This window comes from Vicugna pacos, chromosome 32, assembly GCF_048564905.1.
Source record: "Vicugna pacos chromosome 32, VicPac4, whole genome shotgun sequence".
Taxonomy (NCBI): Eukaryota; Metazoa; Chordata; class Mammalia; order Artiodactyla; family Camelidae; genus Vicugna; species Vicugna pacos.
This window is the reverse complement of record NC_133018.1, coordinates 1298842-1316227: the sequence shown is the minus strand read 5'-3', so window position 1 is coordinate 1316227 and position 17386 is coordinate 1298842. Positions and strand designations below refer to the sequence as shown.

Sequence of the window (17386 nt, the reverse complement as noted above, 5' to 3'; positions counted from 1 at the left end):
GTGTGATGTGACCAATGCTGTCTCCACAGTGTGTACATCTGCTTGAGCCCTCACCTGAGAGGTCAAGCATCTCTAACATACACTGGCCACCTGCATTGTCGATTTCAGGAGTAAATCTTTTAGTTCTTCAACATTGAGCATGATGTTTGCTGTGGGTTTTGCATAATGCTCTTTATCATATTGAACACATTTCCTTTTACTTTCTTGAATATTTATGAACATGAAACATCACTGGATTTTGTGTAAAGTTTTTTCTGCATCAGTTGATATAACCATGTCTTTTTACGTCACTTAGTGACTGGTGTATTATATTGCTTGGTTTTAATATGTTGAAAAACCTGGAATTTTGGTGAAGAGACGCTTGTAGTGCATAATGCTTTTAATGTGCCTTTGGTTTCATATTGCTATCATTTTGTGGAGGATTCTTGCATGCATATTTAGGAAGAATTCTGGTCTGTAGTTTTCTTAACATGTGTTTGTGTGATTTGATTAGATTGGGGTTGGTATCAGTGGCTTAGAGGCTTGGGGCTCGGGCTGAGGTGGGCACTGGTGCTGCAACTGGGGCTGGGTTAAGGGTTTTGGCTATGGTTATGATTCACTGTTAATAGGGTTGGTTATGGCTTCCAGTTTTGGCTATCTGGTCTTAGTCATGGATTCTGGTTCTGGTTTATGGTTTCCAGTTTCTGATTTCAGGTCTCAGGTTTGGGCAAGGGCTCAGGGTTAAGGTCTAGTGGCTAGAGTCTGGGCTCAGGGCTCCACTTGGACTTGGGATAGGGTTTGAGGATTGGGATTATACATCCTGCTAGTATACACTGGGTTGGGGTTAGGGGTTAGGGTTAGGATCAGGAGTAGGGGCTCAATAGTTAAGAAAGGTTTATTGCTGGGTCAAGCAAGGAGAACCAGCAGCTCATGAACCCAGAACCCTGAACTCCCTGAAGGGTTTCAGCTGAGCAATTTTAAAGCCTCCCTGGGTGACCAGCTGCGTGCAGTTCTCTGGCTTTCAGTGCCGGAAGGTCTGGGGGCTGTGCACTCATGACCACCCAGCAGTTAACTCCTTCCATTTGATGGTGGTTCTTAGCACTGGAAGAAGTCAGGAAATATGCACGAGATACTGTTATCTTCAGAGAGGAGCTACAGCAGAGGATTTAGGAGAGGGATCTGTCCCAGAAAGGCCCCACAGGGTCCTGCTTGGTTACACTGTTATTTGGTGATTATCCCACAGCCCCAGGGGCATTAAAAACACTGCCTGGCCCCTCTACTGCCCCCACCCCAATAACCAAAGGAGTCCTACCAGTGTGGGGTCTGGGGAAAGGCAGCCCACATTCCCTAAGCAACCCAACCTCCCTTGGATGACTGCCCCAAGTCGAGCCCCCCATCCACATCTCAAAAACCCCTGCTAGGACTCATGGCAGGCCCAACCTCCCCACATGAAGAAGACTGACTGTCCCAAGGAGACCCTGACCCAACCCAACCCCGAGCCCAGCCCTCATCCAGAACACCCCAGTGAAGTCACTGGCCCTGTTACTGGACCCAGCTTGGGTCTGCTGGCCACGTGAGTGCACAGGAAAGCCAGTCTACTGACAGTGGGGCTGTGAGGAAGGAAAATGCAACGTTTATTGCAGGGCTCCAAACACGGAGTCTAGGGCAGCTCATGCTCAAAATGACCAAACTCCCCAAGGGGTTTCAGCAAAGCATTTTTAAAGGCAAGGTGAGGAAGAGGAGTCCCAGCATTTGTGATCAGCTTGTGCACAATTCTGATTGGTTGATGGTCAGGTAACAGGGCAGTGTCACAGAGGTTAACATTAGCACTCTTTGGGGGCCAGTAGATCTGGCAGCTACATGCTTATGGTCATCAAGTAGTTTATTTCTTCCACTTGGTGGGGGGTTTGGCATCTGTAAAACAACTCAGGAATGTGCCTCAGATACTATTATCTGGGTACTTCAGAGCGGAGGGAAAGCAGAGGGTGTCAGGGAGGGGGTCTGTCCCCAGAAGGCCCCACAGGGTCCTGCTCTGTTACAACCCCTCCTCTCACAACAAAATACACATCTTCAGAGCAAGAGGCCTCAGGGGCAGAAATGCCCTCTACCTCCTATACTGCTCTGGCGTCTTGTCCACTCCGCCTCTAGCCAACGGACCCTCAAAGTTTACTGGGCACCTCTGCCCAACCAGAGGAGAAGCTGCTACCCCAGCAAACTAGGGGCCTCAGTTACTCAGCAGGCCTAGAAAACTCAAACACTGACTGCCCCAGCTGCACGCGTCCACCCTGCCAGGAGGCATAGAGCCTGGGTGGCACTCTGACCTGGGATCCTCGGCGGTGCCACACCCATTGCCTTTCTCTGGAGTACTTTTGGAATCTCGTCTCCCTCCCCCAGCAGAAATACCGGGCCTGAGGCCTGCAAGCGCTTCCCACCCCAACAGGCCTTGCCCACACAGCCACAGGGTCAGCCTTGCACAGACCTCCTACCCCATGGGAAAAGCACGCAGGAGAGAGGAGTGGGGAGTCCTGCTTCTCAGCGCGACAGACTGGGAACAGGGACGGCGACTAAAGCGCCTCCAGGGGTCCAGGAGCACAGCACCCAGAATCCCATGTGTGGCCTGGGACTACAGTACCCAGCATCCTCAGCATGCCCCGTCCCCATCCGGGGACTACATACCCAGAATCCTTGGCGTGCCCCCATTCTTGGACTACAGCATCCAGAAATCCCAGCGTACCTGGTTGGTGGCCAGTCTGGCGCCACTGTTTCCTGCTCCAATTTTTTCCCTTGAAGGTGGGCAACCAGGACCCGTGAGCATGGGCCTGCAGTGGCCTGGGCAAACCGTGTGCCATGGGCCTGTTCCTGGTTAATGCAGGGCGGACTGAGGCCAGGGGACTCCCCCTGCTGCTGGCTGGACTTTATCTCTGTGCCCCTGTGGGGCCCTGAGTCCTCTCCCCTGCCATTGGGCTCTCATGGGACCAGTGATGGTCACCTGGCACCAGAGGCATCTGCGACTCAACCCCAGGTTTCTGCCCAGCCCAGTCTTTGAACCTCTGTGACTTCCCTGCCAGCCCTAAGGCTTGAGAGCCATACCCGCTTCCGTCTGTTGGGAAGGCCTTTCCAGCTTAGCACTCTCTTGCTTCTCCCTCCTGGTTGTTACTGAATTGGTTGAGCCGGGGCCAGGACCCCTTGCCTAGGCCAGGAAGATTCTTTTTCCGATCAGATTCTCACAGCTGAGACAGATGAGACAGATGCTGAGACTGGAAGAGCACGAGCTTTATTCAATGGCCAAAGACTGGCAAAGTGGTAACCTAGCTCGCAAATAAAACATCTCAACCCAACTCGGTTGCAGACACCAAATATATAGGGGGGTCAAAGTGAAAGGTCTGCGAGGGTGCATGGAGATTGGAAAGAGTGGGAGGAATATTAATGACTTAACAGGGATGTGGTTGGACCTGGCACTGATGCAACTCCTTTTCAATCCTTGTATGGGACTTTTGGGTTGTTGTCGTGGCAATTGTCAACTGTCATGGTGCTGGTGGGTATGTCATTTATCATGCTAATATATTACCGTGAGTATGTAATAAGGCTCAAGGTCGACTGGAAGTCAAATCTTCTGCAGTCTTGGGCCTAGTTGGTTGTAATAAGTTTTTGTGTTTTTCTCAATGCAGCTTCTTCCTAAAACATAGATAAGAGTAATTGGGTTCCATTCAAGGAAGGGGCAGGGATATGAACCTGGGGCAAAAGAGTGATATTTCAACATTTTGATCTATCTTGTGCCTTTTCTGTTGTATGAAAAATTCTGAAGTTGTATGATTTTGAAAAAAAATCAAAATTGCATGTGTTTTTAAAATTAAACTTGAGAGTCTACAGTCTTTAGGAATATTCACTAGCTACTTAGAACTCCTTATTTGATATAAGTGGGACAAATCTCAGACAATGAGATTTTTGTCTGGTTGCATTGTGTAACGTCTTCTGAGGTACCAGAAGACATTTGATATTTCTGCTGTCTTAGCAAAGGACTTTCCACTCACATATGTTTCCCTGACCATGCCCTGCATTTTATGTTTGTTTAGAATCCTTTTTTTCCAGGGGGAGGTAATAAAGGTTATTTTGGGAGATACAGTTAAACAAAATTAAAATCATGTACATTAGCAACATAACTCAACATCCTTAACTTGGTATAAGAGTAACACATTTTCTTGCTTTCCTGTATTCTGTTAAATCACCATAAGCTAAACAGGTAAGCTGAATTTCATCTTCACTGTTTTGCTTATGCTCTGATGCCAAACCAAACTTTTCATAAGTTTCTTTGATCTCTGAGTCCATCTCATCATCAATATCATCCAAGTGTGTATCACCAGCCCCTGATAAATCTGTTCCATTTTCTTTTTAATCTGGAAAAAAAAAGTCTTCTCTTTTAAGTAATTCTCAATATTTCCCTTGATAATCTGAATCAACTGCAGGGAAAGGAATGCCATCAGATGTGTAGGATTTTGGTTCACTCATAAAATAGTCTCATCTTCAGGTGCTGCTTCTCTGTTGAGGTTGCATGGATTCTACCCCAGTTACTTGAGCAGAGTTCTACAAGATTCTTGAGCATCTGATTTACATCTCTGTGGCCATTTGCATCTAGGATGACGCTTTTCAATTCTTTACATAATTTCTTGGATACCAATCTTTCCTTTTTCCTTCCAGTATCTTCCCAGGTGACCCTGTCAACTTCAGTAACAGTACTGCACACATTAAGTTGTTGTCCAGAGGGTTAGAAAAAAGGGCATCCAGCATCTCCTGAAGAGGACCTGCTGTCATAACCTGGTCCATTTGTTCCCTTGACCTCCAGGTTAAGATAAATTTCTTCCAATAAGAGTAAAAACGCATGGAATCATTTTCAAGTCACTTCATTTTTTTTTTGCATCTTGTTTCTTGACTTCATAATAATTCTGATATCTTTAAAGTAGGAATTGGTGGAAACTGCCACTCTCTGAAAGTTGCCAGTTGCTAGGTCTCATGTAAGAGGATTTGAGATAGACGTGGCCTGTTTTGTTTTGTTTTGTTTTGTTTTGTCATGGCCTGTTGATACATGACTTCTCCATGTTCTTGCAGAACATCATCTATTGTAACACAGCCATTCACAGTGTCTGCAAACCATTCAGTTTCAGTTTCCAAACCTATGAAATGGTTTGTAAGATGACTGAAAAAGTCCTGAACATATTCATACAGAGTGGGATAATCCTGACAAGCATCCTCATAGGATTCTGTATAATTAGAGGAACAAATTAGAGGGTAAAATTCGGGGCATTCACAGACAGCTTTGACATGAATAAGGAGCCACAACCACCCAGGGCTTGGCCAGCGCTGACCCCGAGTTCTGCCGTGGCGTGTCAGCCTGTGAACTCAGTTCGTTCCCAGGAGGGCTCTCTTACAGGGTGGTTCTCAGCGAGAAGCGCCTATAGTCCGTTTCTAAATTTTAGTATTTTATGTTATCTGGAGCGACAGGGAATTGCCCAAGTCCTGGCCCCTTTTTGTTTAATGGTCCTTTTAGCTGTTTCTCTCTCTCCTTTTTGCCATTTAGTTTAAGCAGCAAGGAGGCAGCAGCCAGGAGACACTCAGGACTTTCTGGAAATCTTAACTAGTTCACCCAATGCTTGGGCTCATTTTGAATTTTCCACATTACTGTAGGAACACTTTTACTAAACTTTCTGACACGATATAACAAAGACCCTCTTTCCTCTAGTTTGTAGTCAGATTTTTTGATTCTGCCCTTTAAGTCCTCACCAACAGCCTCCTCAAAATATGGACTTCTGTTGATAGTATGTTCACACCAAGTCAAGCTTTCACTGACACTTCTGAAATTCTTTTCGCTTTCTTCCGCTGCCTGATACCAAAGCTACTCCCACATTTTAGGTTTTTGTTATGACAACCCACTGCTATAGGTAACAAAACCTGTATGAATTATGTAATGCTGCTTAACAAATTACCATGCGGTTTGTCAACTTAGAAACACTTACGTTCTCCCACAGTTTCTGTGGGTTCAGTATCTGGGAGGGGGTTAGCTGGGTGGTTCTGATTCATGACCTCTCATGAGGTTGCAGCCAAGTCATCATCATTATGGTCTGGTCCTGGAGGATCTGCCTCTAAGGTGAGTGTTACTCCTTTGCCTGGTACATTATTGCTGGTGGAGGGCAGTTCCTCCTGGTTCCCTGCGTGTGTTTGCTTGCGTGTGCTCAGTGTGTGGCTCCAGGCAGCCCCCCGAGTCTGTGAACCGAGAGGGACAGCAAGGAGGAATATCCTGTGCTTTACACCTGTTCTCCAAAGTTCCAACCATCACATGCTTTAAAATTTTTATTTTTAGTTTTTAACACCTTTACTGTGGTATGGTTCCTGTACAGTAAACTACACATATTTCAAATGTGCAATCTGATGAATTTTGATAGATGTATGAACCCGTGAAACCACCACCACAATAAAGACAGCTACCATTTCCATCACTCCCCAAGAAGTGCAAATTTTGAGCTCCTGATTTATCCCTTCCCACCCCGCTTGCCCCCTGGTAACCATAAGTTTGTTCTCTATGTCTGTGAGTCTGTTTCTGTTTTGTCATTAAGTTCATTTGTGTCCTTTTTTTTTTTTTTTAAGATTTCACATATAAGCGATATCATATAGCATTTTTCTTTCTGTTTCTGGCTATGTCACATGACTTTTTGTTTGTTAAATGCAAAACTCCAAATTCAGCCCACACTCCAAGGTAGAGGAATTAGGCTCCCCCTCTTGAAGAAATGATCAAGGAACTTGTGGGCCTATTTAAACCATCAAGCAGGACCATTTTATATCTCTTTCCTCAAGGGTCACAGTCTTTTCTGCCTGATGTGCAGTTTCTGAAAACACTTGCTTCATATACTTGGTCACTCTTCTAGTTGCCGATGGCAACGGGCTAGTCTCCTGCTGGCTGTATCAGAGATCTCAGCGTACTGCTTTGGACCTTACGTGCAGATTTTCTTCTTTCTGGCTTCAATTTCCTCACCTTTAAAGTGAAAATTTTTGACATAAGAAGAGACAGCAACAGAAAGATATTGTTTTGCTCTCTGCTTCCATTCCCAAAGCATTCAATTGTTTCCTTATTTACTTTTGAGTCTCCTTAGACTTGGGAAGAGAATGTTAAGTAGCAGCAATAGTCTACTTTATCATATAAATTATCTGCCCTTTTATCGTACAAATTATCTAACATTTGACTCTGGCTGCCTACTGCCTAACACAGGCCCAGGCATTACAACAGGCACCAATAGAAGTGTGAACAACTCCTGGGCATATATCCAGAGGGAACTTTAATTTGGAAAGACACCTGCACCCCAATGTTCATAGCAGCACTATTTACAATAGCCAGGATATGGAAACAACCTAAATGTCCATCAACAGATGGCTGGTTAAAGAAGTTGTGGTATATTCATACAATAGGATACTTCTCAGCCATTAAAAAAAATACAATAATGCCACTTGCAGCAACATGGGTGGACCTGGAGATTATAATTTTAAGTGAAGTAAGCCAGAAAGAGAAAGAAAAATACCCTATGATGTCACTTATATGTGGAATATTTTTTAAAAAGACAAATGAACGTATTTACAAAACAGAAACAGATACAGACATAGAAAACAAACTTACAGAAATGAAGCGGGGAAAGGGAGTGGAAAGGGATAAGTTGGGAGTTTGAGACTTGCAGATACTAACTGCTATATATACAAAAAAAAATAAGGTTCTACTGTAAAGCACAGGGAACTATATTCAATATCCTGCAGTAAGAATATATGAAAAGGAATATATGTATGCATATGTATGAATGACCTGTTATGCTGTGCACCAGAGATTGACACAGCATTGTAAACGGACTATACTTCAATTAAATAAAAGTGTGAATGACTCGGTACTGCTCTCTTTCTCTGACTTGTACTAGCTCTGGAATGTGAGCACAAGGAATAGGGCAATACAGAAGTACGACAGGGGCTGGGACGCTGGCTCAGGGAGATGTAGCTCTGGAAAGGTGTGTGCAGCTCACGTCTTACTGTTAAAGAAAACTGATTATGGTCCGGACGCCGATACTTCTCCATTTGTGTGCTCTATGGAACCATGTTTGGGAAGTATTGGAAAGGGGCTCCCAGGCCCCATTTGATACTTTCACACTTGTAGATGTCTAATGAAAAAAAGCACAACCTAAAAGTTGAGAATTATGTTTTATTTGGGGATGTGGCTGAGGACTGTAGCCTGGAAACAGCTCCTCGTGTAGCTCTGAGGAACTGTTTCAAAGAGGTAAGGGAGGAGCCAGATTATATAAGAGTTTTTGTTGAAAAAAAAAGAATTTGAACATTACAATATTATTGCTAATAATGAAAAACATACACTTCAGGTTAAGGATTTTAGTGTTTGTCTGTGTATGGGAAGATTCAATAATCTGGGCTCATTGAAATTATTCCTTTGATATGCACCTTAACTGTCTAGGGTCAGTATCTTGGTTTTTCTTATTTTTTTAAATCCTAAATTCCCCTCAGGGTGCACCTTTGGGAAGGGGCTGCTGATGTGGCTGATGGCTTGATGGAAGCCTAATCTGTTGTCTACATGGACCTGTACCCATGTTATTATGTCTGCACACATAATCTGTGTCTGTACATGATGAGTGATCTTTTTCTCTTCTTCTGGGCCCTAAAACATCCCACCAAAGGGATTTATGGTAGGTTGACTCTTGGTCTGTTTCCTGGGAATAGAAGCCATTCTGACATGGTAATTGATAGCTGTAGTCATTCCTCAGAAATTTCTGCTTATATTCAGATAAGGGGAGCTCCAAGAAGGCTTTTTTCTGCATCTAAATCTCAGGTATCTTCAGCTTAAAGATATACCAACTATGGGGTTCCACCTGGCTTTCCATGCCTCCAAATTTGTTCTTTTTCAGGATTCCTTGATCTATTCTGAGCCCCTTGCCTTTTCTATATCAGTTTTAGATTGCTTGTCAATTTCTGCAAAACACCACCTGGCATTTTGGGAGGACAAGCTGACAGTCACCATGGCACAAGGAAAGTGGGGGACTGGGAAACCCCAGGTGTCTAGGCTCAGCAACAAGGGAAGGCGGGGCTGCCTCCTGGGGTGTGGGGAGTGGCAGGATCACAGCCCTGTGAGGGGCCTGTCAGTCTCAAGGTGAGAGGGGGACACAGTGGTTGGACAGATGCATTTGGCCTGAGAGAGGGGTCTGGGGGAAAGGGAGAGCCCAGATGGCAGGTGGATTACAGCAGACTTTGATTACTTTTCCTTTGTAAGTAAACTGTCACTTCTGCCTTGAAGTTTGACACCTATTTTTCTATGCATCAATCTAGCTTGATCAATCTAGCTAGAGAGTTAATATGCAGGCCCTTTCTCCAGCTCAGAGAAATACGCTACAATTTGATTAATTATTGCTTCTCCTCCGTGTGTTCTTTTTACTCTTTCTAGAGCTGCTATCATTCAAGGGTTAGACCAACTCAGTCTATTCTCCCAGATACTCAGCTTTCTTCACCATGTCATTGCCTAATTTATCCACTAAATTCTTCAAGAAATAACCCATGAGCTCCTGCTGTAGGTAGTTATTCTTCCGGGTAGATGCATATTTTGATGAACAAATCCCTTTCCCTCATGTGGTTTATCTTTTAGTGAGAGATGACAGAAAATAAAAATTAGGTGTATTTCGAGAGAAACATAAAGCAAATGAAAGTGGACAGGAAGCACTGGTAGTTGCTTTTTTCCCAAAGTTTGCCAATGACAGCTTCATGGGCAAATGACCATGAGCCCGGCAGAAATTTATAGTAAGAGTCACGTATACAGCATGGAGGTCAAAGCAGATCCCCATCTCTTTATTTTTAACTCCGCTTTAAAATAGTTCTTCCATTGAAACATTCTAGATTGCTGTAACTTGAATCACTATTTCCTTTGGATTTGTAAAATTAACTGTTTAATTGAAAAGTATGGTTTGTAACTGCAGCCTGGTTGTGTACATGTAATGTCTTTGCTCTCCTTTTGAAACTCTTTACATGTTTTAACTATAGTTATCTAAGTTGTCCTCTCTTTCCTCCAGAGAATCTAATCCCTTCAAATTGTATCCATTTTATTCTAACTCATTTTTATCCCTTCTGTCCTAAATTCAAAACTGAGTTGATCCTTTGTGGCAAAAGAGACGAATACCTAAGCAGACTGATTCTGACCCACCCTCACATAGTCATTGTGTACTGATAACGTAGCCACTCTCTTCTGGTTATTGTCCCACTGTTCCTTATACTAACTTACAAATGCTTACTTAGCTGACAAAGTCAGAAAAGTCTGCAGAAATTGCTCTGTTGAGAGAGGCTAAGACCTAACTCATTTTAGTCACACAAGGTTTCCACCAACCATTTTGGTCAAAGAAGGCAGTTGCTTTAATTATGAGGAGAGAAATAAGAAACCCATTTCAGATAGTTATTTTTCTAGAATATCCAATGGATAGTTGAGAGACCAAGCAACACTTGGAGGGTTGGAGTACTCAGGTTTATTTCACCTGCGGGCCCAGAGGAGTTAACACTCCAAGCTCTGGACCCCATTTATAGGTTTACACAGGCTTTTATAGAGTTTTAGGTTTCGATTAAGTTTGTACCATATGCAAATGAGGTGTTAGAAATGGGCCAATCAGGAGTGAGCTACTGAGAACAAATGGAATTTTAGGGGTAAGTTTCATCTTCCTACAAGCAAGCAGCTTTACAGAAGCACAAAAATGGGAAGGCAATGGCCCTGCCTGGGAGGTCTTGCTGGTCCTTTTGTGGGTTTTTCCCCTTCATAAGTATTAGGAAACAGAAAATATTTTGGGGAGACTAGAGGGTAAGTGGGATATAAATGATTATAATGAATAGGTTTAAGGTATTATTTTCAGTGGTAAAAAGGGAGATAATATATGGAAAAGTAGAGAGGAATTGCAAAGATACACATAAAGGAAGAAAAGATAGACAATGAAAATAAAATATCTCAGTGAAAAAGCTAGGAGAAAAGAAAGAAAACAACTTTATCTTCTCCCTGTTTTTTTTCTCAAGATGATTTCCTATAACTGCCTTAAATGCATCTCCATTATTAGGTTGCATTTTTGTCAGTTAGGCCAATACTTATTGGACAATAGGCTTTACTCTCTTTCTTGGACAGAGTACCCCAAACTTTGTTCAATTACCAATGGAATACATGCTACTCATTTTAATGAGAAGTGTCAGGCCATGTTGGGGACACAGCATCCAGCAAGGCAGAATAATGTCAGCAACACCAGAGCAAAATGGCATCACTGGCATTGTGGTAAATCCTTCAGTAACACAGAAATCCTACCATTAGTTGCAGCTGCTTTTTTTTTAAGTGTAGAGAATTCATAAAATGAAATAAAAAACCAGTGAATATAAACATTTAATATATTTCAAATACAAGTTGTTAGAATAGACGTTTTTTCAAAATATCAAGGAAATCATAAATTTCATAAAATAAAACAATGTGTAGTGCTATTATAACAAGTGACTGGTAGAAAATTATTGAGGCACTGCATTAACTAATGAAGTAACCATAAAACATAGAACAAAACAAAGAAACTTGAAAATTAAATATTATTTGATTTTTTAAACAAGCTTGCTTCAAAGACAGTATGCATCAAAGACAGTGTCCCTTTTGGATACTTAGTATATTCTTGCTTAAAAGTGTCCAGCTGCTGAAATAGCTCTTTCAAACTCAATACTATTCCTGGAAATTGAAAGGAGATAGTTGTAAAGTAACTCAAAATTGTTTTCTCTGATTCTGTAATCTTGAAATATTCTTATCACTTGTTTGAGGACTTGGAGGAGGTTCTTGGTACATTCTTTTTTCTGGGAACTGAACCATTCTATTATAAGTAAGATGTAATTTTTGTCTCAAATAGAGCATTGTGTTTACTTTTGTCATCTTTGGATTCATCACGTATAAACAAAGATTCTGATGCAGGGTTACTTGTATCAATTTCAACACTGTCGTGTTCCACTTCTTAGAAAAAGCGTTTGAAGTAAATAAAAACATTCTTAAAACAGAAGCTTTGCAATACTGCTGGATCCTCAGACTGAGACTCTTACGGGCACAGACAAATGTATAACAATAGATCACTCATTTCATCAATTTATCTTTTTGGCATAAACTGGACAACTGAGTCACTATCCAGATCTCAAGACATGAAGCATCATGTTTCATAGGTTCTTCAAACCTTAAAATGAATTTATTAGACCAAGTCTCTGTATTTTGTCTATTCAAATGAGCATGATATACTTCAATCCTAGGAGACAGAAAGTCAGTATTAAAAATATTAAAACCAAAATGTCTCTGGCTTACTGTGTGCTTAGACTGTGGCACAGAAAATCATAAATGCATAAAACATAATTATAGACTGTGATAAGGGCTATAAAATCCAAAAAATAAGGACAGGTTAAAGTAGAGAGAGTAGTTGAGAAGAGCTATTTTTGGAATGTTTATTAAACACAACTGGAAATACACCTTTGAGGAGATGATATTTGAGTAAAACTCTAAATGAAATGAACACTGAGTACCATAATTTCTGGTTAAAATGTTCCATAGATAGAAAACCAACACATACAGGGATTTGAAGTAGATGCTTAAGGTATTCAAGAACCTTCTTGTAGACCACAGGGGCTGAAACTGAGTAATCAGAGGCACCGTAGTAGAAGGTAATGGTGGAGGGAAAGGCAGAGACAAAATACAGCCAGCACGATACGCATTTAAAGTACTTTAAATTTTATTTAAATGTTACAGGAACCCAGTGAGGGAGAGTGGCAGGGGAGTAACATGATTTTAAAACAAATACAGTCTCTTGTGTACAAAAGAGATGATAAGGAAGAAAAAACATTTCTGTTCTGCTTTATCTGTAGCTCTCACCATTCAAATGATGGCAATTCGGCCTTTTACTTGCTCAGCTGAAAACTATAGAGTCATTAATTATACTCTTTTTAACTCAAACCAGTATAAGGGACTATCCTATCAAGTCCATCTTAAAGCTCTCTCCAGAATCTAGCCACTTCTTACACGGCCCCTCTCCCATCCTGCTTTGAATCGCTATCTTCTCCTGCTCAGAGCACTGCATTAGCTCTTAACTGAGCTCTTCGCATCGGTCTGTCCTTCTCTACAGTTGTTCTTCAACATGGCAGCCAAAGCATCGCTTTAAAGTATAAGCAAAATAATTCACCCACTTGCCAGCAACACTGCTGTGCTTCCTATTCACCTTAGGGTAAAAGTCAGTGACCTGAAAATGGCATTTGCGGTCAGCACCTGCCCGCCACTCCAGTTTCCTGTCCATCCACACTGCTTCCCCTTGTCTTCCCCTGACCTGTCACACCAGCCTCATTAGTAGGATCTGAATAGACCGGGGACTTGGCATTGGGTGCTCCCTCTGCTGTGGACACTCGAGACAGTGGTGTGTCCGGTCACCTCACTCAAGCCACCGCCCAGACACTCGCTTTCTCAATGAGACATTCACTCACCATCCTACGTACACTTGAATGGGGAGTCAAAGCAGGGAAGGAACATGGGAGGCTAATGAGATTTCCAGATGAGAAGTTTTGGTAGTTTTAACAAGAGAGTCAACTTTGTAATGATAAAAATGTTCATATGCGTGATACATATTTATGAGGAACTTAAAAGATTTACTGATATACCAGAAGTAGGCTGAAAGACAAAGAAATGAAAGAAACCATGGGTCAAATAAAGAACACTGACAGAAAAGCAAGTTTAATCCTGGGATTAAAAATCAACCACAGGGGAGGTATAGCTCAAGTGGTAGAGCCAATGCTTAGCATACACAAGGTCCTGGGTTCTATCCTGAGTACCTCCTCTAAAAATAAATAAACAAACCTAATTACCTCCCCCACCAAAAACAAACAAACAAAAACCACCACCACCAAAAACAAAAAACCAAGCAAAAATCAACCATTAGTTCGGAATATATGAAGTTTGAGATGCCACATCAGGTTTGTATGGAAATGGGAACAGGTTTACCTGGTTAGATGCAGGATTAAACTCGTTTGGTGTTTTCAGGTCAAGAACATGAAATAAGGGAGATACAGAATTTGAAAATGAATATAGAGGTATGCTTTGTAAAAAGGTAAATGGGGACCTGCTGAGGGTGATGAGCAGAGGAGAGGAAGTTCCATCAGATAATTAGAGGTACCTGTTGGTGGTAGAAAAAATATACATAATTTCAATATTAGAGTATGTGACTGAGTGAGCTTGAAGTACATGAAGTGATGATCAGAGAGCATAAACATTTAAATCAAGGTGTTACAGGGCATGTAATTACGGGTCATGAAGAATTAATAGACATGACCATGGGAAATGGGCCAAAATCGGGAGGAAGAGGGGAAAAAGATCATAAAATAATTGTCAAAGGATTTAAGCAACCAAGATGGGTGGATTTGCAAGATAGATACTGACGTCATGAAGAATGATGACAACAGTGTTAGAGAAAGGGACACAAGCCTGGGGATGGACAGGAACTAAGAGGAGAGGAGATGCTTGAAAGGAACCTTGGGAGAAAGAAACAGAGCTCGAGAGAGAATGGTCCACAGTCTAGCCATTGATGAACATGGACAGGCTTTTGAGGTGGAAGAAGAGAAATGGTGTAGATACGGCAGCAAATGAATAGAGCCACCCAAGAGGACTACATGTCCTCAGGTTTCATTCAGAAAAAGAAAGGAAAAAATGCAAAGAGAATGTGGCATTGGAAAATTTGCTGCTGACAAAATGAGGTCCTGGGGGAAAAGTGGAAAGGGTATTGGATATTGAAGTGTCGGAGGCTGTGCAGAGCAGACTGGGACTAAGATGCATTTGATCAGGTGACCCCTGGAAGATGTAGAGGTTACATGGTGCTAATTCAAACCTTACATACATAGCTCCGTACTAACTTCTGTCATGGTGTTTTATTATTTATCATTTACAGAGAAATGAGTAGGTCTGGGACTAATGGAAGAAAGGATTATACATGTATTTTCAAAATGAACCACTAGGAGGCCAGGTGTAAGGGTGACTTCTATATCAGTTCCTGGGGAATAAAAAATTATATTGATAGTGGCAGAAGCTACTCTTGACGGTAAAATGTCAATGATGTCACAGATACTTTCAATTGTAGCAGAGTTTCAAACCATAATCTGAAATGTTAATACTGTACTTAAACTTTAACAAACTTTCTTTCTCAGTTAAGTTTCAGAATGATTTAATTGAAAGGGAAAGTTAGTCTTATATATACGGCTATTGATTTCAAGGAAAGGAAAATGTAGCCACCAAGCTTTTGAGATAATTAACCCCAAGAGAGTGAGGCTTCCTGTTAGTTAAGAACTAGAGAGCCACCAAGTGGAAACATTCCATTATTAGCAAACTCCTCATCCAAAAGTGTGATTGCTGTTTTTCTCCAAAATTAAGGTAAAAATGTAACTTTATTATATGTTGAAAGGAAATCTGTCCACCTATACATTTCTGTGATACAACACTCTATTTCAAAGTCATGATGCATGCTTAATTAGATTGATTTGTGACAGAAACTGAAAACCCTAACTCTCTCCAGGGCTGACATAGTGAGACATCACACAGACTAATGAAATGCTGAAACTGACTTGAGGAAAAAAACACACATTAATACACTGAATTGACACATAAGTTGGGCAAGCTATAATTGCAACTCCGTGAGTAGGAAACAGGAAAAAAACAAAACAAAACAAAACAATAAGCTGAGAGAATAAAATAGAACATCATTATTCCAGGAAATATCTTTGAATTTGAGGGGAGAAAATAAAAGGTTCAGAAAGCAAAAATCTGTATATAGGACCAAAATTCTGATATCTTTAACAGCATAGTGCTTATTTTTCCAATATCGAGTTTCTGGCATATTTTACAAAGGTAACTCTCAGTAAATATTTGTTTAAATGATTGAGTTTCAGGCTGGAAGGAAAAACAAACTGATGTAAGAGAAAGACACTGAGTAGTTTCATTAACATCAATTTCCTGATATATGTTTCTTTGTTTCATTCCAAATATTTAGAATGTGATCATCTTTACATATAGAAAATATTAGAGGCATTACATCCAGTAAATATTAAAATAGGCAAGTGTGTGTCTCTGTGCTGTGTATGTGAGTGTGTGTGTGTGTCAGATGGCAGTACCAGCAGTGTCTCCAAGCCCTCGTGTGCTCTAGTGGTCCAGGCCCGTCCCACTCTGGTGCGCAGCGGAGAACTCAGAATCTGCCTGCTGGGTCGTGATGCCCCTCCGGCCACTGCCCAGCGCTCCTCAGAGGGCTGACCCGGAGCCTCTGCACTGCCTCTGGAGGAGCTTCCGGGCTGTCTGTTGAGCTCCCTGAGCACCTGACCAGCCCTCACACCCCTGACTTAATGCTGATTCTTGCAACTGCCCCACTCTGATCTATGTTTGAGGCCGCCAGCCTGAACCCCTAATCACCATTCACCACAGAAACCTCCCAGTCATGTTCCATCCTCCTCCTTAAACATCACAGTTATTCGAAGATGGTGCCTCCGCGGTCTCCTCCTGTGCTGTCCTTAACAGCTAACCCTCCTGGGCATTCTTCTCACTCTAATTCTTCAGTGATTGACAACTGGTCCATCACACCTTCCTCTGATACAATCCCAGTCTCATTTATTTATTTCAGTATCTGCAGAGTTGACCCAGTTAGAACCCTAGCTTCTCAGGGGAGGGGACCATCTCAGCTCAAAGATCTCAGTCTTCATCCTACCTCCAACCTACTCCCACTGCAGGGTTCTCCATGCTCCCAAACCATCGCACGTGATATTCCTGCCATCATCTTAATGTCAAGGATCTCACGCTCCACCAATGGCCTCATTCTCCTTTTTAGCTCACTCCTCGTGCTCTGAAAACAACTCTTCAACCCCATAATCCATTGCCCCTACCAACTCTCAAATGTCTTTTAGTCTGTCCCTGTACCCTTACTTATTGAATTAGATTACGTGGCCCATATCTATACTCACTGCTTGCATACGCCTACAAATCCCCTGCCCCCTTCTCTCCATTACTGTAGCCCGATCAAGACCCAAATCTAGTTGAATTCAACACCCAAGCTGTTTCGTGTGAACATGTGAGTAAGTACACGTATCTGAGGATGCTGCACTGTACTGTAGACTGAACTCATTTCTAATCCATGATCACTAACTTCAAGGAGTCCCTTATTGCTGCGTATCAGTAATGCTCCATTTTCCTCCTACTCATATGGATAACTATTTCACACCTTTTCATTTCACATGACTTCTTATTTTGCTTGAGAAATAGAACAATCAGAGGACACTTTCCAAATGATTCAACCCCACATATTCAAAACACCTAAATCAGTACAAATATCCT

At 42.0% G+C, this 17386-nt stretch overlaps 1 protein-coding gene and 1 pseudogene across 4 annotated transcripts in view; one reads left to right on the top strand and one right to left on the bottom strand.

The window, feature by feature from the left end:
• Window positions 1-17386, top strand: part of LOC102526874 (E3 ubiquitin-protein ligase HERC2-like) — a 72706-nt gene that overhangs the window by 2403 nt on the left and 52917 nt on the right. The gene's annotated exons all lie outside the window — the stretch shown is intronic.
• On the bottom strand, window positions 4150-6051 carry LOC102527133 (polyadenylate-binding protein-interacting protein 1 pseudogene; annotated as a pseudogene).